The sequence below is a fragment of the Lingula anatina genome, chromosome 6, assembly GCF_051362555.1.
Source record: "Lingula anatina isolate TDL-2025a chromosome 6, LinAna3.0, whole genome shotgun sequence".
Lineage (NCBI taxonomy): Eukaryota > Metazoa > Brachiopoda > Lingulata > Lingulida > Lingulidae > Lingula > Lingula anatina.
Genome location: NC_141772.1, coordinates 17,677,566 through 17,705,270, shown reverse-complemented (window position 1 = coordinate 17,705,270; position 27,705 = coordinate 17,677,566). Strand labels below are relative to the sequence as shown.

The 27,705-nt window shown below is 36.6% G+C and overlaps 1 long non-coding RNA gene across 1 annotated transcript; it reads right to left on the bottom strand.

The window, feature by feature from the left end:
- Window positions 1-7,891: 7,891 nt before the first annotated feature.
- Window positions 7,892-20,007, bottom strand: LOC147761276 (uncharacterized). Its single transcript, XR_015335042.1, has 2 exons — window positions 19,852-20,007; window positions 7,892-9,300 (listed from the first exon to the last, which is right to left on the bottom strand). It is a non-coding gene; the product is annotated as an uncharacterized LOC147761276 (long non-coding RNA).
- Window positions 20,008-27,705: the final 7,698 nt, after the last annotated feature.

Sequence of the window (27,705 nt, the reverse complement as noted above, 5' to 3'; positions counted from 1 at the left end):
TATCCGGACATGAGATGGGTGCTGAACATCAATCAGACTTTCACTAAAGAGACCCTGGTCTATGAAATTTTCCTGAGGCATGAAGAGACAACGAAAGTTCTCAGTGGACAAGACCCCGGTCCGTGCTTTGGTTTTTATCACCCGTGAACTGTTAGGAGGTATGATTAACTTCTGGGATCCCACAGTCACACGACAGACCATTCCCCTCTTGTTGTCAGCAAGCACCTGGGCGAGACGTCCACCATCCACTTCAACATCCTTGCAAAAGTTGCTAAATGTCTGGGAAAACTTCTGCTGCCCGTTTAACGCACATAGAGATTCAATAACATTAAACCCAAGAATAGGTCTGGGTAAGGACACACTATCCACTACTAGAAAAGGGACTTGAACTGGAGCCCCATCTCCAAAACAAAGTGGTAAATCCACATAACCTTGATATGGAATCTCCTCCCCACTGGCAGAGGCGAGGCGCACTGGTGCATAGACCTCATCCAGGGGCTTCACAGCACCTGCTGGTAAACCAAGTAAGTGTAGCGTTGACATGTCCACAAGACTAACCTGTGCTCCGGTGTCCCAGAGAACGTCCACTGGTTGGTCAGCCAGGTTTACCTTCAGAACGCATTCTCTGCCCACAAGGTTGACCAATCGGCGTCTGTTCCCTGGACTTAATCCAGTCACTTCCCCCTTCAATTCATTAACTGACAGTCTGTTGGGGACATCTGGTGGCGGAGTCATCTGCGTCCCCCCTGAGACGACTCTCTTCCGTTTCCCTGCCTGCACCCTGCACGGAAGTGATCGGAACTCCCACAATCCCAACAGTGGTTACACTTTCGCTTCGCCTGTTGACAGACTCTGCATCCCCGTAATTTCTTTGGTTCGGACGGCTGTTTGGTCATGTTCCTTTTCAGCTCCGCAATCTCGGCCCTTAATTGTTTTACCTCCGCTGCCAGGGCATCCTCCCTTCCGGGCTTTCCCTCTCTTCCGGTGTCTTCACCTACTACTGCGGCCACTCTCGTTCGTCTATCTTTTGCCATCTTGGAAGCTCTCTCCTCCTCCCTTTTGGTGAGCACACTAATTTCTTCAATCAGTGCCTCTTCGTCGAAGGCTCTGACTTCAAGGATCTTCTTAACTTCTCCCCTGATGCTGTCACTCCTAAGCCCAGTTTCGAACCCCCTCTTGAAGAGATTATCCACCTGGACGTCTGTAAAAGTGACACATGCGTCGGACTCTCGAGAAGCGAATAGGATCTTCTGTCTCACGTCCAGGGCCCGTAGAAGAAAGTCGGTTGTTTCTTCAGTAGGCTGCTGAACCAACTGTCCCAGCTCCGCAAATAATTCTGTTGCTGATTTCTCTTTATAATACGACCTCAATATGTGGCGGATCTTTGTCAGTCGAAGGCCTTGCCGCCCCTCTAGGTAGTTACGAAGACCGCAGCTGGTGGGTACTGCCCGAATTATACCGTCTACTATTTCGACTTCCTCATAGCCCTTTTGGAGGCCATTTTCGATTTGGCGGGCCAGGCTTGAAAATGGTAGTCCATTTTTGGTATCAATAACACCATGTATTTTAAACTCTTTGCGGAGTGAAGTCTTGGTACTCCTACTGGTACTGCTCACCTCCCTCATCATTTCTTGAAACTCCGTCTTTAGGTGTTTCATTTCCTCTTGGTGACGACGTTCGGTATCTTTGATCATCGCTTTGTACTTCTCCTCCACATCTGATTCTGCCATAATTTCTGGTTAGAAGTTCCCAATAGACTGAATACTTGACAAAAATAATAATGAGATGAGAACTCCCGGACGAGCCCCCAAAATGTAGCCGGGCTTATTATTATTTTGTCAATGATCGGGATAAATCTAGTCACAGAAATAAAACACAAGTCTCAGTTAGTTTCCAGAATCTGTATTGAACTATTTCCGCAATAAATGAAACACCTAAACGGAGTCCGCTCATACAATTGGGCCGTCACTCCGTCTATCCTAAAATAAAAATAACAAAAATATAGTAATTATCAAAAATTCCAAGCTATGTAAGAAAATTAAGTAATTAATACGTAATACAACGAACACTAATTGTCTCTTATCCATACATAAACAACATGAGTGGTTTGTGTATCATCATAAGTCGCATTCAACGATCTTCCCATGTTAATGTACGATCTCAACTACCGCATCTCCTCTCCTCCAGCGGAGGCTATTCGTTGGTTTCGTCACTTATTATTTCAATGCAGGCTAACAATAAAACAAACTACCACTAATATGATGAATCAGTGTACTAAGATACAGCGAGCACGCCGCACGCGTCAAGGCAATGCAAACCTAAACACAACCGTACTAGCGTTCGCTAATGACCCGTTACAAACATGACCTGAGAAGTATGACATAATACCCTGAGCGCCTTTGTTCTAGCAAAAGCGGCACTATTCATTGAAATATTAATTAAAACTCTAGTTAATCATTCCCGTTAGAGCACTGTAGGGAACAACACACAAACTATTACTGTATTGCTGTGCTAACAAAAGTAGAAAAAAACGCTAAGTTACGATCTATGTCGGTAGCGCTTAACGGCATTAACTGGAGCTAGACGTTTTTAACGTACGTAAAGCAACTTTTACATACCACTATAGTAAACTTGAAACTTACTTTAAACTATAAAGTAGTAATTATTTACTGTGCTTACTTTCTATTCTGTTTCGCTGGCTCGTTTACTCTAATTTTCCTCCGTTCTTCTTCGATGATAAATTTACAACTGTATACTGCTCTACGTTAAAGACCAAAAATGCGAAATCAGCGGATGAGACTAAAAACAAAGGAATTTTAGTGACCAATAAAATATTGGTTTCGCTCATCAAGGGGATCTGGCCACCCTTGACGTCAGTAGACGCACCAAGCCCCAGGTTAGCGAACAAAAGGGCATCGGCCGCTCCCTAGACTTCCATTGTGCTGGTCCGCACATCTATCGCAATACTTACATAATCATTTTAGGCTTTAACCACATGAAGTTAGTTAAAGTGTAAGAGGTACAGGTATATGCAACTAAACAATGTATTGTTTTATTTTTAATGTGCAAGTTTTTATATATATGTTGTTTACAGACAAAATCTACTTATCAAAAATAAAACAAGTTTATTCAAATGCAAATATGGATTGTCAGGGTGCAAGTCACATCTTGGTCCTTAATTGTAGCTATTGCCTCTCAGGGTGCAAGTCTTGGTCCTTGTAGCTGTTGTCTCTCAGGGTGCAAGTCTTGGTCCTTGTAGCTGTTGACTCTCAGGGTGCAAGTCTTGGTCCTTGTAGCTGTTGTCTCTCAGGGTGCAAGTCTTGGTCCTTGTAGCTGTTGATTTTCAGGGTGCAAGTCTTGGTCCTTGTAGCTGTTGACTCTCAAGGTGCAAGTCTTGGTTCTTGTAGCTGTTGATTTTTCAGGGTGAAAGTTTTGGTCCTTGTAATATATCTCGCCTCTCACATGCCTCCCCATGCATCTGGTCGAATGGAGCCCAGATTAAATTATGATATTATACACATATTAAATATACACATGCATGCACACACACATATGCACACGTACATATGAACAGTGTTGCTCAAGCAAGCTGGTCTTATAATACTAAATCTGGTCTTCATGAAAATAATTAATTTTTGTAATGAATAGACTTTGAATGAGTTTTCAGTTCTGTATTTTTGCCCAAATCCTATTTGTACACAGATAGTTTCTATTCCATTTTTTTGTTTTCAGGCGACATAAAAGACAGAAAGAGTGTGTCAGATGCTGAGAGCATTAAAAAAAGAGGTAAGATGGTATGCATCAATTTAACAGGCATTCATTTAACACACTTTAAAAATTTACCCACACAATAAGCAGACTCTCTTGCACAATCACTAAGTTAATTCACTGTTATGTTATCTGTTTTTATTGCATGTATATCTTTGAATATGTGATATCCTTATTGTGGACAAGTATGTTTTCTTTTTTTTTCTTCAGTTGATGTTAAAAACACAACAGCTGTGACAGCAGACATATGAAGGAGAGAGGTTAAGACAGCAGGGGCAATAGAATAGGGATCTATTTATTATGCTGATGGAATGTGACTGAATGCACACACACACACACACACACACGTGCATACACATTCCTTATGTTGTGTCAACACAGTTTGTGCTTTTTGCAAGTTTAAAATGATACTTGGCAAATTTGTTAACTCTAAACAATGGTTAATATTTTGATGCAGTTTAATTCATACATAAAACTAGAAAAGCACTGAGAGTGCAGAGTGCAGAAGGCAGCAATTTTTTATTATTATTGATTATTGATCCGGATCACCACCAAAAACTAATCATCTCTTCCTTGGCCCACTTCTGACAGTTCCTGAAAATCTCATCAAAATCGGTCCATAACATTCTGAGTTATGTTGATGACAAACAAACAAACATACAGACAAACAGGGGTGAAAACATAACCTCCTTGGCAGAGGTAATAAGATGCACTTACTGCTTATTGAAGGTTATTTATTATTGCATATTAGTAAGTAATACTGTGTCATATATTTCAGCTCCCAAGGACTGCTGCCAATCAAGGTGGAGGAGGAGGATGTTAAATATTTTCACATCTTGCTTCAGATGCAGGCCAAGAACATAAATGGTTATAATTATTATCATTCATTATTAAATCTAATCATTTCGGACATTTAGAAATGAAAAAATTACAGTATTTATAAAAAAAAAACGGATTCATTATACAGTCACAAGAAAGTTCTTTTCTTGTTTCCTTGCTTTAATGACATCATAACAAAGTTAACTTAAAGAGTTTTAGAGGAAAACTTAGTCAAACAGCTGGTAAAACTGTACATGAAAGCAGTAATTATATGATAGCAGCCAGGAGCTGGTGGTTGTAGAGTTACTGTCAACATATTTTTACAACTAACACATTTTAACTGAATTATATTTTAATATTTTCATCTTCAGGGTGGTCAGTGCACATCTATTATTAGCTCTGTGGCAGCCAGTTTGAACACTTCAGAATATCATTTCTTAAAATACCTTTATTTTACTGGTACAATAAAATATTGATTATATGTTATTAAATGGGTTTTGTCTTTCTTTCTTTTCTAAATAAAAGAGAAAAATTTGCTAAAAGGTGATTTTAATATTTATAAGTAGCCAGCAATGTTGAAGGGTGGGATGCTGAAGGGGGGTTGTTGTTATCTGAAAAAGTGAATTTTCTTTATTCCTTCAGTTGATCCAACTTGGGATACCATGATAAGTTTTGGACCCTTTCCAGCAAAAAGGGCAATTTTTTCAAACCCACATCCTCGAATATGGGCCTAAACAAATAATTTGGCCTGTACACCATAATGGATTTTGATTATAGTTCAAAAACTTTGACTTTCATCCAAACTTTTTTTTTTCATTTATAACTATATCCATATGTGACTTTTAAATAATGTTTTTATTTTTATGAACTGTCCCTTAAAGTAGAAATTTTCCTTCATTTGGGTTTTAATTTAAAACCTCTACATCACTCAACTAAAAAAGAAATGACCACTTTATGTCATTCTCTGCTTTTACTGAAACAAAACCAAACCCAACACTTGGTTACTGTCATGGCAGGAAGTTTTATTACAAAAAGTGTGCTAGATGTTAACAGCGCTGAATACGGAGCCCTGACAGAAACGTCTGTACATTATTATTATGTACTCCTTTAATGCACTCATGAAACATGCACATTCAAATACTAGCTAATACATACCTTAACTTGTAAAGATAATGCTGCAGTAAATTAGGGACCACAGTTGTAGATATCTAAGTTTAAACACACTGGACAATATGGAGAAGAATAAATACATGCCAGGCTCATACAATGTAAACTGGCTAGTACAAGTGTAATCGTTCAAAAATGTAACTAAATCAATGTCATGCTTGCTTTATACATAAAAGAAAATAACTTTATAAAAGAAGATTCAAAGAGAAACAAATATTTAGAAAAACAGATTAACTAATAAATGCACATATCAATTCCATTTTCAACTGTTATCATTTTGAACACAAATCTGCCACTCAAAAGGCAACACCTCACACTGACTGTTATCAGTAACAGGTAAACAAGATGAAAATAACTTGCTTTTAAATTGAAAAAGAAAATGAAAGTTCCACATGTTTAGGTATTTTTATACCTTTATTAATTCCTCACAGAGTACACCTTCCAGCTCTCCTGCCCAAGAACTCCACCTCTGAGTGGAACTTTAGTTAAAGACATGAAAAAATGGTAGATTTTATTCCATCCTAAAAGATAGATGGGTAATCAAAGATTTCTTTACATTCCATATTTTATTTTGAACAGCCAAGGCCACAGTAAGAGTAATTCTCAAAGAAAACCTATTAAAAGCTAAACTTGTGGGCAGGGGAACTTCCCTTGGGGGATGGAACCCCAAGAGAGGTGTGAACCTGTGAAGGTTCACCAGTATGGGAGTCCCATCTCTCAGGGCAGAGTATCTTTGTATTTTACTTTTTATGTACAGACACAGATGTGTCTGTACATATAGCCATCACCTGCGTCTGTCGTCGCCGTCGTCGCCGTTGTGCACTTTTACCGATAACACGATAAGTGGAAAACTGTTTTTCATTTCAGCTTGAAACTTACAGAATTGATAAATATTTATATTACGCAGGTCAAGTTTGAAAATCAGCATGATCGGGTCAATTGTAGGGAAGTTATGCTGTTTTTTCACTTTTTTCAGCATATATGCAGCACCGATAACACGATAAGTGGAAAACCATTTTTTTTTTTGGCTTGAAACTTACAAAACTGATGAATATTCATAATACGCAGGTCAAGTTTGAAAATCAGCATGATCGGGCCATATTTGTGGAAGTTATGCTATTTTTTCATTTTTTTTCAGCATAAATGCAACACCGATAACACGATAAGTGAAAAACCGTTTTACCTTTTGGCTTGAAACTTATAGAACCGATGAATATTCATAATACGCAGGTCAAGTTCGAAAATCAGCATGATCAGGCCATATTTGTGGAAGTTATGCTATTTTTTCATTTTTTTCAGCATAAATGCAACAACGATAACACGATAAGTGAAAAACCGTTTTACCTTTTGGCTTACAACTTACAGAACTGATGAATATTCTTAATATGCAGGTCAAGTTCAAAAATCAGCATGATCAGGCCATTTTTAGCGAAGTTATGCTATTTTTTCATTTTTTCAGCATAAATGCAACACCGATAACACGATAAGCGAAAAATCGTTTTACTTTTTGGCTTATAAGTTACTGAAATGATGAATATTCATAATACGCAGGTCAAGTTCGAAAATCAGCCTGATCGGGCCATTTTTATGGAAGTAATGCTGTTTTTTAACTATTTCAGCATATGTGCAACACCGATAACACATTTCAAGGAAAATCAATTGGCCAATCGTCTTGAAATTCACAGGGGTGATCAGATTTACTAAAATACAGACGAGGTTCGAAAATAAGCTTGATCGGTTCAGTTTTGGTGAAATTGTGCCTTTTTTTGTATGTAAGTCTTTTTTCCTCGGATTTAATTCTTAGGCATGTTAACAATCTCATTTGTGAACTAATTAGTAATGTAAAGGTGTTCTTTTGACATTTTCTGCATCTTAACAATATTGTTAGTTGATTATATAAAAATGATGGTAAACCTGTTATTGTGCATTGTGTAATAAAGTGTCAAAAATGGAAATAAACTCATTGTATCTTTACAGTTTGTCAGATTCAATCATTAACCATGTTCAGAATCTCAGAACGGAACAAATTGGACATTTAAAATTGTTCTATTGATATTTTTCCTATGTCAACAACTTTCTTAGTTGATCATTTAAAAATGACAGTAAATTGATTATTTTGATATATGTAAAAAAAGTGTTGAAAGTGGAAAGAAATTTATTTTAGTACAGTTATCTCTTGTGTTCATTTTGGCATTTTGAAGTTGTGACTCTGAACTTCCATGGCCCTGAAGACCTTTCCATATCAAATTTTCTGAATATCCATGATACTTTTATTTTATTAGTGTGAGCGATCGGTAGTTAGCCTATCGCTAGTTATGAGTGCCGTTTCACGAAGCAATCGCTAGTTCTCTCGCTCGTTATTGTCTCGTTGTTACCTTGGATATTTAACGACTGGTCAGACCAGTCGCTAACTCTAGAGTTTCATCGTACGCATGCGTAATGAGTGAAATAAAAAGGTTGCTTAGTTACCGTTGTCTGTCGTTTGTCTTTGTATCCAATATGGCGGCTACCTTTCTTGCTAACCGTACCGCCAGACGGCAACGTAGACTACGACCTTTTCATGAAAGGCAGAATCTATTAGAATATACACACGATGATGCAATTGACGAGAGGTTGCGCCTAGCTGTGACAAAAAGAGCAGCAAAAAGGTGGTGGAGATCCTTTACGACGACCTTAAAGCAGACGTTCTTATGCATTTCCAGCCACCAAAAATTGGAGAGTTAGTGCTTTCGGACACTTTTACGCAAGAGTTCCACTTCCGGCAGATGGTTTTTGAGACTACGGTGAGTAACGAGAAAACTAGCGACCAAACTTTAGCACTGAACTTAGCGATAAGTTAACTACTGCTTCGTGAAACACCCCTCGAAAATCTCTAAGTTTGCTCGTTAGCGAGGTAGTTCAGTAGTTAGTTGTTCTAACTAACTACTGCTTTGTGAAACCGGCCCCAGGAGTCATTGTGTTCCATTGTGGTAGTATAGCCCTGTGCCTGCTAGGACAGTGTAGTAGTCTGGAGTCATTGTGTTCCATTGTGGCAGTATAGTCCTGTGCCTGCTAGGACAGTGTAGTAGTCTGGAGTCATTGTGTTCCACTGTGGTAGTATAGTCCTGTGCCTGCTAGGACAGTGTAGTTGTTTGGAGTCATTGTGTTCCATTGTGGTAGTATAGTCCTGTGCCTGCTAGGACAGTGTAGTAGTCTGGAGTCATTGTGTTCATTGTGGCAGTATAGTCCTGTGCCTGCTAGGACAGTGTAGTAGTCTGGAGTCATTGTGGCAGTATAGTCCTGTGCCTGCTAGGACAGTGTAGTAGTCTGGAGTCATTGTGTTCCATTGTGGTAGTATAGTCCTGTGCCTCCTAGTACAGTGTAGTAGTCTGGAGTCATTGTGTTCCATTGCGGCAGTATAGTCTTATGCCTCCTAGTATAGTGTAGTATACTGGAGTCATTGTGTTCCATTGTGACAGTATAGTCCTGTGCTTCCTAGTACAGTGTAGTAGTCTGGAGTCATTGTGTACCTTTGTGGCAGATGATGATGGACAGATGATCGATGGACTGGAAAAGACAAAACAGTCAGTGATCAGGCTTTTTCCTCAAGATCCAAAATATTAAAATAATGAAATTTCAGTAAATTTATTTAAAAAAAATTAAAAAATAAACTTTCAAAATAAAGTGTTGTTGTAAGTCAAGGCTGAAGCATATACTATACCAGTACTGATAATAGAGAGTTTCCGGTGCAGTTGGGATACGACGGCTAGATTGTTACGTATGTGCTAATGTATCCAGTAACGCGCTTCTCTCTTCGCGTTCCGGCAATGTCCCAGAATGCTGGCGCTCATTACAATATAATAATAACAATATACGGCCCCGTAGCCACCTATTTCCAAGGGGGGGGATTCTTTTTTACGAAAAGGAGACAAATATTACCCAAAAGTACAATTTTTCCCGACAAAAATGGCGGTTCGAAGAACCCCACGATCAACCCCCGACTACGTGCCCGATAAACCAAAACTAGCGGCTCCTCTCTGTTAAAAAGTTGAAATTTGCATGGACGTACACTTGAACTATTGTAAAAAAGTATATAAGTCATATAAATTAGCAAACATAACCTTTAACCCTCAATCACCTTTCAGGGGCCTCGCAGGCCCGGACCCATGTATCTTTTGCTCTCTCTTCATTCGCATGAGGTTTTGAGCCTGTTCCTTTCATGTAATCCTCAAGCAACTTATACCCCATCAATGGATAAATAATTAGTTTTGAAATAATTTACAACATATGTAGAAATTAACTTTTCCAAAAGTTAGTCCCATTTCCTGGAAACCGGGCCTCTGAGGCCCGGTCGCTTGATAACTTTACTTCCACATGGGATAAATAAGTCCATGTTACATGTACCTCAAATAGCTTTGCTATAAAATGTTTTACACAAGCAATATCATGTGTGCTATGACTATCAGTATGGTCAATGAAATCTGCCTGTGAAAGATTCAAGACCTGGAGAAATTATTATTTATGAGTAATCGGTCACCTTGGTCACCTGATATGCAGATATCAGTTTAAATCTATCATTATTACATACCTGATAGACTGCTCTACCTTTGCGAAACTTTCCATTTTGAGAAAAAAAAAAACGTTTTTTCATACACAGTGTATACTCATGCACCCAGGTGGAGGTAAAGCGAGCAAGGGACTGGTGTAACATGAAAATCTGACTCCCCCAGTCAGATTTTCATAATGAAAATCTGACTCCCCATGAAAATTTGACTCCCCCTCCACAAATGTTCATAAATCTTATTTTATTTGAGTATATGACTGTGATATTGTAGTATGTAAAATGGAGGATACTTTGGCACTTTTTTTTTAAGTTTGCAGGTGAATATTTTCATGAAAAAAATATGAAAATTAAAAATGTGCACTTAACCGCCCATTGTATCCCCTTTGAAAAAGCTATTTATTTGATATTGGATGATCATTTCTACATGTTTCCTTTAAATTTACTTTATGAAGATTATATTGGAAATATTTGAAAGTTTGATGGTAAACTATTGGGTGAAAAAACTAAAAAAAAAACATGAAAAATAGAAAATTAAAAATGTGCATTTTATCACCCAATAACTCCCCTATGAAAAAGCTATTTATTTGATATTTGATGATCATTCTGACATTTTTTCTATTAGGATACTTTATGAAAAATATATTGGAAATATTTAAAAGTTTCATGATAAAATAGTGAGTGAAAGAATGAAAAATAAACCATGAAAATCTTCATTTTTATGCTCATGAGATTTGGATTCCCATAAAGAAAAGGACCTATTTTATATTCAGTCACCATACCATAGTCTACATAGTTTGCACAGAGATGTACATTTTGTTATTATTTGAAAGTTTGGTAGTGAAAATTTTGGTGAATATTTTTAAAACAAGTATTCATCTTACTACCTGTAGGTTTTGCACTTCCATGTCAAAATGCTACATTTTTAACTCAAGAAATTGGCCCCATCGCCTTTTTACTTAATTCTTCTTATATAGCATACCCAGTATTTTACCATTCAAACTTTCAAATATTTCCAATATATTCTTCATTAAGTATCCTTAAAGAAAAGATGTCAGAATGATCATCAAATATCAAATAGATAGCCTTTTCATAGGGGAGTCATTGGGTGTTAGAATACAAATCTTTAATTTTTCTTATTTTTCATGTGTTTTTTTATTATTATTATTTTTTTCACCCAATTTATCAACCATCAAACTTTCAAGTACTTTCAATATATTCCTCATAAAGTATCCTCAAAGAAAAGATGTCAGAATGATCATCAAATATGAAATAAATAGCTTTTTCATAGGGGGGTCATTGGGTGTTAGAATATAAATCTTTAATTTTTTCTTATTTTTTAATGTGTTTTTTATTATTATTTTTTTTTTTTCACCCAATTTTTTAACCATTAAACTTTCAAGTACTTTCAATATATTCCTCATAAAGTAACCCCAAAGAAAAGATGTTGAAATGGTCATCAAATGTCAAATAAATAGCTTTTTCATAGGGGAGTCCTTGGGTGGTAAAATACAAATCTTTAATTTTTTTTATTTTTTCATGAAAATTTTCACCTGCAAACTAACAAAAAGTGCCAATGTGTCCTCCATTATGCATACTACAAGATCATAGTCATTTACTCAAATTAAATTAGATTTTTGAATGTTTTTTGGGGGGAGTCAGATTTTCATGGTACACCGGGCCTCTGAGGCCCGGTTTCAGGGTTTACGTAGGGTTCCATTTCCTTGTGGATGAGGGTTAATAACTATTTTCAATAATCTTCCGCACTGGCTAGATAGGGACAGTCGGTCATCCGGGCACTTTACCTTAGCAACCGGCATCTGGGGTAAAACAAATCGGGCAACATGGCGGATCGCATTGACTTCTATGTAAAAGTTGGCAGGCTTTTTCCGAAGATATCATACTTCACAGTGCCTGACCACTTGTGTCAGTGAGGATGAGTTATTTACCTGGTTGATTTCCTTTACAGGCTTTTGTAATTAGCTGCTGCACACCTGGTTAAGTGATAAAATCGGCCTTAACTGCCGATCGTTATCTGTGATCAGGAATCTTACAGTAGTAGATTGCAAAGACTCATTGGCTTACCTGGATGAGAATAATATTCACATCTCATTGAAAAGAAAACCATATGGAAGCAACTGATAAAATCTAATGGGATTTTTTAAATTTCAAAGATCAACGGAAAAGTAAACGACTGTTGCAGGCTAAAGGTCGTGCAAACGTGACTAAAGACGAGACTGTTGATCGAAACAAGATTTGGTCGTAGCTATACATGCACTACAAGATTTGTGTATGTGTGTATAGTTCATTTTATTATAGATAAGGAGAAAGTCATTGTACCTTGTTTGGTATTTATGTTTTTCATTTGTTACAGGAATTAATTAGTAGTAGTTACAAGAAATTGAGATTGCATCTTGTTTTGGCATGTGTGACGGTATATCAATTCTTATACTCAGTAGTTAAAATTAATGGACTATAACGTCAAACTTTTTTTGTTGTAAGTTAATTGATGGCGTCATAAAGGTAAGAAAAAATATGTACGTCAATATATTGACAAACTTGTGAGGTAATGTCTAAATCTTTAAGTTATCAAAGTAAAATTTTTAAAAAGTTGCCATAGATAAAGCGACCTTAACTGGTAAAATAACATACAGCTTTATTGCCGTGTTTGTTATTCAATTTAATTTTAATCTTGTACGTTTTGAAACTTAACGTTCTGTCTTCCATGATATTTCGCCAGAAAAGTGCACAATAAGATTGTAAACACTCATATGACGCGTAGCTGCCAATATTAATACAGGTAACACAACGTGTCTTCTCTTCCAAAAAGTTGGCAAGCAACTGTTTATGCTGTCCTTCCAGGCTTGCATTAATATACATATGAACTGTATACAGACCAAAGAGGCCATGGGACCGATGACATTGCCCCTATCCCGTTCCCCAGGCTATTGCAGCAGCAGGTGATTTAATCACAATTTGTAGAAATCCTATTCTAATAACTTCTCAGTGTTGCACATTTCCCAGGTCTTTCTTACGATCCACGTTCTAAGAAGCCATTCCTATTTCACTACCTCATGTACATGTACAGGTACTTATTGTGGACATTTGCGTATGCAGTTAAGACCAATTTTATCTCGTAACAAGTTAAACAGTAGCTTATTACAAAGGCCTGCTGACTCAATAGACCAGGTAAATGATTCAACGCGCCCGACACAAAAGGTCAAGCACTGCCTTTGCAAAATCTTCTGCTGTAAAATTCCCGATCACAGATAACGATCGGCAGTTATATTAGGGACGATTTTATCTCTTAACCCGGTGTGCAGCTGCTAATTACAAAAGCCTGTAAAGGAAATCAACCAGGTAAATAACTCATCCTCACTGACACAAGTGGTCAAGCACTGTGAAGAATGATATCTTCGGACAAAGTCTGCCAACTTTTACATAGAAGTCAATGCGATCCGCCATGTTGCCCGATTTGTTTTACCCCAGATGCCGGTTGCTAAGGCGTGTGACGTCAGCCCGACTGTCCCTATAGGAGCGCTTGTATTCCGCAGACTAGATGGGATGACGGTATATGAATGCGGTGAACGTCACAAGTGCGCACAAACCGATGACGTATTAATCTAGCCGGCGTATCTCACCAGCAACGGAAACTCTCTAATAAAGTGGTGCTTTTATAGTAGTTTCTGGGAATCATTGACGAAATAAAATTTGAAAGGGTTCACCGCATGGAAAAGCATACACTGGGGAAACATAGGCCAATCACCGCAAAGCGTGGAACATTTACGGACAAGGAAATGCTGAGGAAAGCTGCCCTGTGAGCGCTGAAGGGAAAACGATTCAGAGTCAATGAGCAATTTCCTAAGGAAATAAATGATTCACAGTCAATGAGCAATTTCCTAAGAAAATAAACGAACGAAGAAAGATGCTAATTCCGCACCTAAAGGAAGCTAAGAACCAGGATAAGAAAACTGTCTTGCAGGTAGACAAACTTAACATTGACAATCCACCGTTTGACCCAAACACTGGAATTGTTTATATCCCACCTGAGGGATCAAGGTACAGCTCACCTGATGCATTTGCTGAAATAGAACTTGAATACATTAATTTATGTGTTAACTATAGCCACGTCTGTATTACCAGAGATTTTAATTCAAAGATGGGTGATAAAAATGACTATTATGATGAAAGTGAACTGTCTGAATTTGAAATAGCTTTTGGTGAAAATTTTGATCATTTAACAGATGTCCATAAACTAGAGATAAATGGGACCAGTGTACAACCTATGAGTAAAGACAGTACAGTTAACAGCTTTGGTAATTATTTACTAAACTTTTGTAAGACTGGGTTCCCACAGATTTAGATCGATCCATTTGGATCGACCCGACTCCCTGGGGGTTCACGCTTAATTGCTATCCGCTTCCGGAATGTTTTCGAGAGATTGGATCTTGGCAGTGTGGAGAAAAAGGAAATTGATTCAATTTTTGAAAAGACTGCTGAAGTATTGTTGAGTTCAGCTAAGAAAACATTTGGATCTTATAGATATAATAACAATAAAACTAAATATACCCCGAAAAAGCATAAAGAGGAGTTCGGCAATGAGTGCCATATCGCATGTAAGGAGTACTGTAAATGTCATTGTAAATATAAGAAATATGGACTCACTATATTTAAACAAGGGGTTCTTGATGCTTAGAAACAGTATAAAACTGTAATGGATAAATCTTTTACTAATTATAGATGCCAATTACAAAAAAAATTAAGAATATGAGAAGTAAAATTCCAAAAGAATATTGGAAATTGGTTATATGTTCTCAATGTGAAAACAAGAGAAATAACTGAATTGGAATGAAACTCAGGGTGGCCGTGCTAGTTCACGTAAGTGGACACTCCATGGGAAGTTTGTGTTATTCATAGTTCAGTTCATATATTACTATTTCGACAGATAACTCAAGAGGAAGAAGGCCTACTTATAAATTGTAATAGAAGAAACAACATCAGTTCTCCAGTCAATTCTCTGAATGGGGAGTTTGAAGTAGATGACTGCGTGTAATCTTGTCAGTTCTTCAAAAGCACTTTTAAGTACCAGTCTCTGTAAGAATCAGAAAAATAACATAGGGGCATTGGAACATGACCCTCCCAGATTTTGTTTTCTTTTAATTTATTGTGAAGAACTATGCTAAAAACTAATAAATTGAGCCCGGAAAGTTGCATATTTAAAATAATTTATTTTTTAGAGCGTTTTATATTTAAGCCTGAAATTTTTCTCCCATATGCTTTTCTATATAAAATGTTCAGGAAACCCCATATTCACTGACAAATAACTCGTATGGCCGACGTAGTTATGTAATATGGCTATACAAGATGTTTACAGCATATATTCAGGTACCAAAAAATGAAATAAAATTTTTTTCAAAACACAAAATGGTTAAATTACATTAAAAACAATCAACGCTAAAACTACGCGAAAAAGACCATCTGCGCATGCGCAGTAGCGGTGACTGCTAACCTACGAACTCATTCAGATGTAAATAAATTGAATTAAGGTTATTTATCTCATGAAATGGATATTTTTTGGATAAATGGCACTTGTTTTCTGGATCATTTATTGCTTGGATTGTTTTTATGCTGACTGGTGTGTAGTATTTGTTTCCGCACATCGTTTTTTTATATACAACATAACTAATTTTATCCAAGATGGCGGGAGCTCTGATTGCCGTCGGTTTTGTATGTGGAAGGAGAATGCACACAGTTATTTATTTACAGCATGATATGCAATTTTTCATAAATTACCCACAAGGAAGGACTGGTAGAACTTTATGGTCGTAAATTATCGGCACTACTAACTAAGGATATCAAGAAAACTACCAGGTACATGTACCACTGTGAAAACCTCGTCTTCTCCCTCACGTGCAGTTGCCGTTAATATCCGATATAATCGACAAATAATTAAAGCACTGTCAGTTACCATACTCTAAATTACAGTCAGTGTTAACTTTGATACAGGTTTTCTAATAAAGTTTTGATGTTCAACGTGAGTTTGTGTTTGACGGCTATTTACTGCTCGAGTATGGTCTACCTCCAATTTAAAACAGCGCCCAGTAAGGCCCGTCGTGCCCTCTCAGGTACTTGAAGTCGATAACAGAACAGATTACTTGAATACTTAATATATACAGTAGAAATTGTTACTCATACAAGTGGAAGAGATTTTTAGTTCTTCACAACCAGGATTCTAAATAAAAAAACTTGTAAAATAAAATAGACATGTAAAAGCTATCTGTCAATAATAATAATAATATTCTTATATGGTGCCTTACGTGCTACCTCAAGGCGCCTTACAATAATATAACTAAAATCAATAAAAAATCACTACAATATTTAAATCTGAAACAATTGGAAACCATTTAAAATGAACACTACTAAAAACATTATATATATATATATATATATATATATAAACCTAAGAGATATAGACAGATTTAAAAATGTGAGTTTTAAGAAGGGATTTAAAACTGTCAAAGTCGTCTGCTTTTCTAATAAAATTTGGTAAGGCGTTCCATAATATGGAGGCATAGATTATGAAAGCCCGATCTCCATAACTTTTGAGGCACCCCTTCTCTAAAATAGACTGTTCTAAAATAAGGTCATTCTCAGTATTAAAATGTGTGGACTGCCTTGGTCAGTTAAAACAGATAGGATCAGATAAATATAATGGTCCTTGTGTATGTATCGCCTTAAAAATAATACAAATACAAGCAGCCAGTTTTATCCTTTCAGAATGGGAGTGATATGGTGTGTACTATTGCACTTTATTTGACAAACCAGTCTTGCAGCTCAGTTTTTCTCGGAAAGATATAGCAGTACATTAGATTTTCAGTCACAAAAAATACTAAATGAGAAAACAAGTTAGCATTACTTTATAAGCCTTGATAATCATGCTATTTGTATTAAAGACTCACCTAATCAAGTCCTGCTTAGTATAATGCTCCCACAGTTTTGATATCATAAAGTCTGTGTTATCCATACATTTTTCTCATATTTCTTTACTGAAAACTAGCAGGTGACCTAACTTTACTCTTTACATTAAAATTGTAAATAGTAACTTAAATAGGGGAAATTATCATAATGATACTTTCTACCTGATTGTAACATGCAAAATTAGTCCTCAGTGTTGAGGCAGATGTTGGACTAGTCAAAATGTATGATCATGCATGATTCTCGGGACAAAATGCATCAAATACTATCATGTTGAGGCACCCTTAACATTGATAACTGCTTTGCTTTGATATCACAACTTCTAACAGTGTAGCTGGTTACCAATGGACTTTACCTACAACAAATATTCTTACAAATAAGTTGTATACCAAAAGAAAATTAGCAAAATTAATAAATTATGAACATCTTAGGGCAAGGAGCATGAGGGAAAATATATATTGGTATTTAAGTTTGTGACAAAAATGCTGAACACCATAATAAATATTCATATAATTTACTACTATGTAGAGAAGATGCCTCATTTTCTTTCAAATAAGAAAGACTAAAAACATGTTTTAATTCACTGTGACTTGTTTAAAATATATTCATATACAATTAAAAGAATCAAATAAAAATGTTAACTAATCTGGGGTGGGCACTGCTAAATCCACGCACATTATAGATAGTAGTTTATGGATAAGGGAATTTTTTTCCTGGACAGTGGTAGAAGGTCCACAAGAGATTGAAACTGAAGCTGAGACTGGTAGGAGATATTTCTCAACTATTGGATGTCAACCAAAAGAATACCACCACATTGCTGTTATTGTATGACCTTGAAAGATTAACACCCATTGTCCCATTGTGAAAATTCATCATTTTAAAGTTTTTTTTAAAGATCACAAAAATATTTACCTGTGTGCTTTTGACTAAATCAAGTTATTTAGCAGGACACAAGTACAAAATTTGTATTTTAATCCATTTTTAAAGCAGAAATAGCGAAAAATGGAAAATTTGGTTGACGCCATCTTGAATTGTGAATTTAAAAATTTGCATTTTTTTTAATGTTTGAAAAAAGATTTTTTTAATAATATTAACTCAAAACATTTACTTATAATGTATGACAATATTAGGTGGGTTTGGCCAGTCTATGAAAAATGTATTTAAAAATGGCAAAATTTGGGCATTTTAGCTAAAATTTGAAATTTTGGAAATCTGCCATTTTTAGAGTTGTTTTTCTAAATTTTTAGGACTGTTTAAAATATTAAGTAATATGCATTTGACTAAATCAAGACATAATATTTAGCAGGATACTAAAATGAAATGTGTGTTTTATCCATGCTTGTTTAGTTTAAAGCAGAAATAGGGACATTTTGCCATTTGATTGCCGCCATCTTGGATTAAGAATTTTAAAATTTGAATAATTTTTTGAAAAATGTGTTTGAAAAAAATTTTATTTTTGATTAAAACAGTTCAGTATATGTACTTCCTTATGTAATGTATGTCAATAATAGGTGGCTTTGGCCAGTGTATGAAAAGCGTATTTGAAAATGGCAAATTTGGGCATTTTAGCAAAATTTTGAATTTTTGAAAATTCCCCATTTTCAAAGTTATTTTTTTAATTTTTAAAGGCCAGCAAAAAACAATATTTTTTATGTTTTTCAATTAATCAAGATTTGGGATTTAGCAACATACAAATATAAAATATGTGTTTAACCATGTTTGTTATTTTTAATATACACAAATATGTAAAATGTGCAATTTGGTTGCCGCCATCTTGGATTAAGAATTTTAAAAATTGAATAATTTTTTGAAAAATGTGTTTGAAAAAAAATTTATTTTTGATTATAAAAGGACAGTACATTACTTTCTTATGTAATGTATGGTGATAATAGATGGCTTTGGCCAGTCTATGAAAAATGTATTTGAAATTTGCAAATTTGGGCATTTTAGCAAAAATTGGAATTTTTGAAAATTCCCCATTTTCAAAGTTATTTTTCTAATTTTTAAAGGCCACCAAAAACATTAATTTATATGTTTTGAGTTCAAATAGGATATGATATTTAACAATGTTTGAAAATGAAAAATGTATATTTATCCACATTTATGGTTTTTTTAGCTCAAATATAGCTGAAATTGAAATTTTGGAATCTGGATTCCGCCATCTTAGGTGAAAATTTCTAAGTGCTGTTACCATGGCAACCGAGGGTGATTCAAACAAACCAATATCCATTATGTTGGTTTGGGGCTATAATGAACAAATACACCAATTTTCATCAAAATCTGAGATGGTCATGTGCCACCCTATTCTGAACCTTACAGAGACTGGTACTTAATGTCTTTAATCTGTAGTGTCAATGTTCTGTAGCCCTGCACATTGCATCTAGCACGACAATTCATGCGTTAGCACTCCTATTGACGATTCTGATATGTACTGTCTGTGCTAACACACAGTGTGCTAACACAAGGTCAATAGGAATGCTAATGCGTTTCGTACTACATTGCATCGTGATGTGAACAGTGCACAACTGACACAATCGATACCGTATGTGTTCTTCACTTCATATGTCTTATCCTGAACTCACCGATAAAGTTTGCCAACAGAATATATAACAAAACCATCGAAGAAAAGTGCCCTGATGAAAGAGGACACTCAGCGTACAGAACGTTTGATGAAAACTCCGGCTTTTCAAGCTGGCTTTTCAGCGTCACCATTTGCACGCGCCATATATAAACATTGTTGAGTGTAGATGGCGCTGTGCAAGAGGTGAGACTTTGGATTTGTAATGGACTGCGACCAAGATACTTGTGCAAGGCGGGAGGGGGGGTTGGCATCGCAACAGATATGACCAAGGTCCAGCCACAGTGATATATAAAAAATTATTGTGATACTCCGGAGAAATTATAAAAAAGATTATCACATCAGCGCCCTCTATGCTTTATCGCTGTCTTCACTAGCACAATATGATGAAATTCATGGGCGCCGTCACAATCATGTTGAGATAGACTCTGAGGACAAATACTGTAGCATTAACCCTGTTGTAACTCAACTTCCTCAATATTCTCCCGGACCATTACGTACCCTGTCAACATTGACAATTGTCAGAGAGGAAGATTCCAGTGCAAGACCCACGCCCTCCACCCCGACCCGCGCGCGCGCGCGCGCGCGCGAGCACACACACACACACACACACACACACACACACACACACACACCTATTTTTTATGCTTTGGAAAGTAACGCGTTGTTAGCAGTTTGCTATTATAAAATACTCTGACTTTACAAAATGATATAGAAAAATCAAATAAGCAATTAAGAAATTTATTAAATTCCATTTAGAGTCATTCAATATTTTAAGAATTTCATCGACTGTTTAACAACTTGGTCATAGCCTACTAACACCCTTTTTTATCAAAAATTAAAACAAGTCATATTTTGCGCTTCGATATTTCAGTCTCCGTTGTGTGGCTTGTTCAAAAATAGCAAACTTTGACTCCACGTAGATTCTGTCGGCACTTTATGTAACGTAGCGTTGACACTTTGGCAGTTAATTTTCCAGTGCTGCGTTTTTAGTAATGGCGCTCTTTCTAAATAGACGTCATCTTTAAAGTTCATCTTTGTGAAATACTATAGTAGAAACATACGGTAGTTATATAAGTAAAAAAGATTAAGATTACAGTTTTTTAGGAGAAAAGTTGTAACTATTGTATAACCTGGTGTGTTAAAGTTAAAGGACATCAGTAAACACCCGAACGCACTCAAAACTCAATTTCCCCGACTTTCCCAAACCTTTTATACCATCATCATACCCTCCCCCCTCCATCATTTTTGTGCCGCTTCAACATATTTTCTTTTAATCTAACTTTCTCTATTGAATGGTTCGTCGACATCTAATTTAAACTAAAATAGCATATTGTCATTTACTGAATGGTTCATCGACATCTAATTTAAACGAAAATAGCATACTGTCATTTCCAATGACTTATTAGGTAATTTCTTTGTAATCCTTTCAGCCGTCTCACCGTCTCGCGTTATGTCTTCACTAACACAATTGACTGATATTTGTGGAGTCCGTCACAATCATGGTTGAGACAGCATCAAAATCAACACTCCGCAGCCTCTGGCTACCCTCTACCAGGGCCATAGATTGATTTTTCACTAGATATTAAAAGATGCGTCTCTGGTTAAATAGATGGCTAATCTCTGTACTGTAAAACAGGGCCGTAGCCTCCGGGGGGCAGAGGGGGGGCAGCTGCCCAACCTTGCATTTGAGGTGCAAAATAATAATAATAAATAATCGCAAAGGTAAAAAAAAATAATTGCAAAGTTGGTATCAATTCTGTGAGAAAATGCACTCATGGCAATCGATCAACAATCTGTTTACAAAGGTGTACTGTTTTTAGCCAACTCAGTTCATGCCAAAAAGTCCAATTGGCGTGTTGTGTTGAAAAAATGACTGTACTTATGGCAAAGTGAACCCACAATTTCTGACTTCTGATTGAGCAATAAATAACAGTTAAAATGCACCGGAATGCAGTATTATACATACAGTTTTTTAAAATTTTCCACACCGTGGGAGGGGGACACCCCTTCCCACACCCTCCCCCCTCGGGTGCTTTGCCCCCTCGTGTCCCCTTACTGCCCCCCCGGCATTTTGCTCAGGCTATGGCCCTGTAAAAGCAAATAATATCCACAGCATAATAACTGCGGAATATGGCTCATTTGAAATGTCCACTCATATTTTGGGTTACATGTAGCAAGAAAGTTTAAGAGGTTTAAAACGCGTGCGAAAGAGGGGAAAAAGTTAAAATAGGTCTAATTGAGACATTTATAAAATCGAAAACCAAATTAATTCAATTACAAGCAGGAACATTTTGGTGGACCATATTAAATTACACACAAGCATCTAGAACTAAAGTCGGAAATCACCTCTGGAGAGATTATCATTATCAGCGTTCTTATCATTATCAGCCAAGGCTACATTTTTCACAGACGCAGTACGAGGAAATCGAAATCAAATTTTTCGTATATTTTGTACTGTAGTTGTCTAGGGCTAGCATGCTTACGTTCGGTACAGGCGACGTACAATTTTTCCCACATGACCATGAAGTTAAGTGACGGACGCCCCACAAGTATATGGGCAATACATAGACACCATAGGGACATCGTATACGACAAATGTAACCTAGGATCGGATATGTGGTAAATTTTTAATATATTTTGTCTGGAATTATGCGTACAATTTTTTTAAATGTTTGCGGGCGCACCTGAGAGAAATTTCAGTCTCATATTTTTTTATTATTATCAAAAGCTGTTTGTGCGCGCGCGTGTTTGCGTGTGTGTGGGGGGGGGGGGGGGGTGGGAGGGGGGGTTATAAGGATAATGAAACCAGATCCGCTCATTGCTCAATCGATTGGTTTCCTAGATTTAATTGTATTGTCATCACAGTCACGTGCAGTGAGTATTACTTATATACAACCTATGCCAGTAATAAATCGCCTTCTATACTACTACTCTTATACTACTACTCTCACTACTACTACATCATCTTGTAGGCCTACTACTACATGCACTGGTACTACTACTTACACTGCCACAGGTATGCTGAGGTGAGTTTCTAGAAGTCTCTAATTAGATGCTGTCGGGGACAACCTGAAAATATCTGTTCCCCGTGAGTTAGTACGACTGCTGTAACGAACTGATATTTAAGTATGTCTCCCCTACTCTCTCCTACATCCATCCCCGTTATCCCCCCCCCCCCCCCCACCACCACCACATTCCCCTTCAAACACTCCAATCATTGCAATACACGTACATGCTATCTCCCCCCCCCCCCCCTCCAGTCTCACGTTATGTCTTCACTAACACAATTGGGTGATATCTGTGGAATCCGTCACAATAATGGTTGAGACGGCATCGGAATCGGCTGGAGTCTTATCTCGCTTGTATTGTTGAAAGGACAGTAGTAACCTCTACCAGGGCCACACAGAGAATTCTTCATTCAAATGTCACAGATATTTTTCTGTCTAATGCTGCACCAGTTTTTATGTTGTCCAGCGAGAAACTTTGATAACAAAAATAATGAAACGCCACCCGTCCCACAGCCTAACCCTGGAGGAGAGTAGAAGGACTGCCTATTGGTCATATTGGCTGTCCTCCTCACACTTCGGCTCCCTGGCCATGGTAGAATATAGCATATTTGTATTGTATGATCTATTAGTGTATTCATTACGGACAGGAGCGGTGCATAACTTATAGGGGAGACCGGGGCTAGTTGGCCCCGTTAGACACTTTTGGCCTTGTAGAGCCAACTAGGAATGGGTTAGAGTAACAAAACCGGTTTCAGAGTAAGCCCTATGAACTAAGCTACGTATGCAACGCCATTATTTTTCAAACATAATGCCAGATGGCTCACGATTTGACAAAAAACGCAGTTGACGTCAGGGGGGCCAACTTGCCCCGCCACGGGGCAAGTTGGCCCCAGGGTCGGGGCAAGTTGGCCCCCCCTATACGAAAATGAAGTATATATCCCATGTAAACGCCTTGAAATAAATTTTTATAAATTTTTAATTTATTAAATTGATTTTTGAGAGTCTTCGATGAATAAATAGTTCAAATGAGGCAGATTTTTTTTTAGGTTTCCGTACGTCACGTTGTAGGGGGGGGGGGGTATGTGTTGCAAGAACCAAAATATCTATCAATAAAATTTGTTTTGTTTTAATTAAGAATAAATTAATAATGGTATAAAGCAGGTTTTTAACGAATGAAAACGACTAATAAATTTCGTATGAAAAGAAAGTAACAAATTCAGTTTGTTTCAACAATGGTCTCTAGCTAGGGAGGGGTGGAAAATCCCCTTGGGGCCACATAACACTCTAAATACAAATTGAATCCCCTTACAATGAATTAAGGCAAATTAAATGTTTTTCTAAAGAAAGTTTCGCTTTTTAATACATACAATCAACAGAACATTTCTAATATAAATTTTCAAAAAGACACCAGAGAGCAAATTAAATAAAATCAATCAGACGGTAATAGACACCGGCAAACTTTGTCAATTTCACCAACTTGTTTATTTCAAACAGCGTTGCGCGCAAAGGATTGTGGGTAATGTGAGGGTCCAACTTGCCCCGAGTCAAGGGGGCCAACTAGCCCCGGGTGCACATGATTTATTTTAAAGGATGTTAGCCATTTATGGTGCTAGAATGAGCAACGATGATACATCTCCGTGAAACTTGAAACAATGAGCTTCAGTTTGATGCCCTATACATATCATATATTCGATCAAAAGCATGTGAAAATAGATTTTTAAATCTCTTAAACAAAATTACTTTTAGGTGCAAAAAAAGTTTATTTCGACTCACCGCTTAAGTTAAACTTTTTAACGTCCGACACTTCCTTAGCATTATAGGCTACGGTCACTTTACAAGAGTATGTGGCCAATTTTTTTACCTCGTAGTTACTTTTTCATAAATTGACGGGGGGCCAACTTACCCCGGGGTCCAACTAGCCCCGGTCTCCCCTATATGATTTTCTTGGCTATGCAGTGATTTATTTTCGAAGTTTTAAAGGCAATATGTGATACATGTATGTGAGTTGCCAGTTTACGAACTTTTTATCTGTGACAGTTCCCAAAGATTGTAAACTGAGATGACAGGTAAGAGTTATCTTTTGAGTCTGAATTGAGGTCGGCTTCCGAAAAGCGGTACTTTTTACTGGACCGGTCCATTTTAAGAGACAATTCAATGGCTTGGAATGTACGTAAGAGTGTTACCAAAAGGGACACCCTCCCTCCTCTCTCAACACGGTTGGGTGATACACTGTAAATTAGCAGCTTTAAAGCGGGAAGAAAAGTTCAGAAAAGTTGCAGAAAGTAGTAAAAGCCTCTTCAGAGTACTTACGTGTTATAAGACCTCACAAAGAGTTCCAGTTTTAACTTAAAAATGTACCTCTCAGTGCGAACGAAGTTTTGTCTGACATTACGAATGTATTGATATTTTAAAGGTGTATGGGTAATGGAGTATGGGTCGCTCAACGAAGCTAAATGTTTACCTGAGATTTTAGTCTTGCAGTACTACCAGGGCGGATGAATGTTAGTGCTAGATATCGTTTTGTTGGTGCTAAATAAGTGTGTGGTGTGTTGGTTAATTTGTCAATTTTGTGGTTAAATATGAGCGTTAGTGCTGAAAGATCTGCGGCTAGTGTCAGTAAACGCCTAATCCGTTTACTTGCATTTTACTCACTTTTCCTCATTAGAATTCTTTACATCACCCATTTATACCGTAGATCAGATGTAAGGAAAATTACCACAAAATACTTTTATTTTAATATTCTTTAAATAGATTGTGAATTTGAACACACGCACACACAAACCCATTCAGCAAATTCTCTTTTTATTTTTCACCGACGATATTAGATTTCTGATTTTAAGGGGATAAACGTTTTAAGTAGTTTTTTCTCTCTAAGTATCTAATATTAAAGCAATAATAACTCTTCGTTTCGGCCAAAAAATGAATTTTCCTGGAGTAAACAACAATTTTCCCATACTTACCAATGGTTAATGAATCCATTTTTACATTCAAAGTTAGTCCCTGGTTTTTTTCTAAAAAGTTTGGTTTTTTGTTAAAATCTCTTAAGAGATTTTAACAGAGTATAGATATCAATGGAGGTCACGTGGTCTAAAGACAAGTTCAAATATCAGAATAAAAGCTATAACTGCTGTTTTTGTGGTAAAACAGAATATATTATATTTCTATGAGTTATTCACAAGGTTTTTATTGTGAAATGTAGGTCTCATACAAAGAGTTATTATGCCTTTAATTCCACTTTTAAGCCTATAGCTTATAAATATTATAATATTCAGTTCTTTATTTAGTTTTATGTCTCAAATGAAAAAAAAATCCGATATTAAGATTTCCAATATTTTTATTGGTTGAATTAATTTTTATCTTATTTCACTAGTTTAAAAAAGAAACAAGGTAAACATAAAACGCCCTAATCTGGACTTATAGGAAATGACCAAAACAAAATGGCGAGATGGGCCTCGAACTCTCTACCCCCCCCCCCTCGACCCACCACCAAATAAAACCACCCTGGCAGTCGTGCACTTTTCTACAAGTGTGTGCAAACATTTCCTTTATTTTGAATAAGTTACACATACAAATTTCATGAAAAGTAACAATCTGCAGATTCGTTTAAATTACACTTCTCGTTCCCATGACCTGCTACTTACAGATGCTTGTGATGAGTTTAATTACAGACGCGTACGCTCTCTAAAAATTGTATGTATATTTTCTTTAATTAGACTGAAGAAATAAACATTACAATGTACAATACAATACAAATCACTTCTCACATACACATTTCTCAAAAACATACGCATACTGTACATACATACCTGTATGCGTGCTACGTGTAACTACTGTATAAAATAAATACATATAAAGACAAGCAAATAATTATTTTTTAGTTCAGAAAACATTCGATGTCCCTGTATTACGGATGCCCTCCATATTTTGATTTTCTGTAAATGTATTATTTTACCTGAAAAATAAGTAGATTTATTTTCTTATCATCATTTCCGAGAATAATATCCGATGCGTAAATCTGAACATTAGCTCCCTCTCCTTCACTTTTAATCCAGTTTTCGAGTTGTTTCCGCATGTTTTAAACAGCATCAAATTTAGTTAACGATATGTATATTATCTTTTATTTTGAAGAATTATACGTATCGGACTTTACTTGATTTCGACTGACGTGAAGGTCACTACATTGTATATAAAATTTAGTTTTGGGGTAATTAAAAAAGATAAATGGAATCACGTGGAAATTACCACAAGGAAAGGCGTGGTCTCGTGTAAAATCATGAATAAATAGAACAGTGAGTTTCCAGGCGGGAGCTTCAAGATAATTATAATTTATTCACATTGCTTGAGACGTTACGACGTTTAACGAGCGTGATTGATATCAATTTGTAACTATCGTGATGGGCGTCAACTTATCAATATTTTAAGCCAACGATACGCGCACAATTATTGTGTAACGCTTCTCTCGGACCATAATGTGCGATAGAAGTCTGTTACAAAATTGTTGAAAGGGACTGTATACTATTGTATACTATTTTAGAGACCCTGATATCACAGGGCGGGTTAACGCTAATATACAATGTAGTAAAAATTAGAATTCTGATGTAAGAGGATACGTAAAAATGGGAGTACGATAAAAGTGAAGCAATAAATTCAACTTTTTCCATTATCATTCCAGGACTTACATCTCGTCTGAAATCAGTTCAATCTTTCCCTACACCAGAGGTGTATTGTGGCCCCGGTCTGTCACGTGAAGATACTAGGGCAGTGCTTTCATAAACTACGCTACTTAACCCAGAAAACGAAAGGAAAGTGTTAGGTGTGATTTAGGTAGAGCAACCAGATACGTTAGA